Genomic DNA, 1,687 nt, shown 5'->3' on the forward strand with positions numbered 1-1,687 from the left:
TTTTGATACGTAATTAAGTGAAATTTCTCATTACATAAGTACACTCAGTATTCAATTATTAACATAATATTTCTAGAACATTTTGATTTAATCAGTAGCTAGTTGGTTTGATTTTTTGAATTCAAAATTATGCTTATAGATTAAAAGATTTATTAAAGAATTTAAATTATTAATTATATTTTGCTTAATTTATAATCTATTTATTTAATAAGAAATTTCAAAAAATATAGTTATGTGGATAGGAGAAATAAGAAAGCCATAATTAATAATATATCATTTTTAATCTATTTTTTTAAGGGATTATATTTTTTGAGTTCCAAAACCTATTAATGAATTTAATACAAAGTATACTTGAGTTGAAGTTCATTTTTCTAATGAAAAAATTATAAAAATATACTTATTAGCAAAAAAGAAATAATAATCATTATAAACCAATTTTTATCTATAAATTTATTATATTAATAGGTTTATTCTTTAAGTTTTAAATTATTTTTGAACATTACTAAACTTGTTAATGAATCCAATGCATCAAGTCTTGTTTAATTTGAAGTTTATTTGTTTATTGAAAAATAATAATAATAATGATTTCATGTAAAAGAAAAATAATAGGGTTATGTTAAACCAATTTTTGTCAATAAATTTTTAGTATTAATTACATTGTTTTAAAAGTCAAACCAGACCGATTGGTCACCAATCCTGGTTGAATCGCCATTTGAGTTAGTGAGCCTTTGAACCGGTGTCGAACTGTTGAAACTAACGGTCTGACCGATGAACCAGATGACCCACTTGGTTTTAGGTGAACCAAATGGTTCTCCCCCCGTCCCAGCCCCTCATGGCGTCCCCCATCATTTTCCTCTTCCTTTCCAACATTTTTCCTTTTTCGTTTCCAGTTGCCTCCCTAGATTTTTTCCCTTTCCCTTGCCCCCCAACCACAAGTCAGGCAATCCTTCCTTTTTCCCCGCCACTCCTTTTTTTTTTTTTGGCCACCCCTCTCCTCCCTTCCTTTCCAAATTTTATTGTATTTTTTTAAAATTTTTACCTCATCTCATTATTATTTATTTTCTTTTATATTTATTAATTTTTTACTTTATGATTTTTAAGACTTGTGATTTTAATTTAAATTAATGAAAACATTACAATTTTAAATAAAATTTCTCATTTAAAAATAAGTTTTTGATTTAAAAATAAATTTTAAATTAAAATAATGATTTTAATTTAAATTTCTAATTTGAAACTAATTTTTTTTATTTTCAAACAAAACTTTAATTCTTAAATAATATATAAATTATTATTTTTATTTTTATAATTATTTTTAATTTTAATAATATACAAATTATATATTTATGACATCATTAGTTCAACCGCAGGTTCGACCAGTAAACCATGAATCGGTAACTTTTTTTATTCAATGATTGTCTGGTTCTGAAAACATTGATTAATTGGATTACTATTTGAGTTTTAAGTTATTTCTAAAAGTTATTAAACTTGTTAATGAATTCAATGTAATAAGTCTTGTATAATTTGAACTCTATTTACTTAATAAAAAAATTAGAAAATAATAACTTTATGTAGAAGAGAAACAATATATAGATAGTTTTAAACTGATTTTTGTCCATAAATTTATGGCATTAATTGAATCACTATTTAAGTTTTAAGTTATTTTAAAAATTACTAGACTCATTAACGA

Source organism: Vitis riparia, chromosome 4 (assembly GCF_004353265.1).
Source record: "Vitis riparia cultivar Riparia Gloire de Montpellier isolate 1030 chromosome 4, EGFV_Vit.rip_1.0, whole genome shotgun sequence".
In the NCBI taxonomy this organism is placed as follows: Eukaryota; Viridiplantae; Streptophyta; class Magnoliopsida; order Vitales; family Vitaceae; genus Vitis; species Vitis riparia.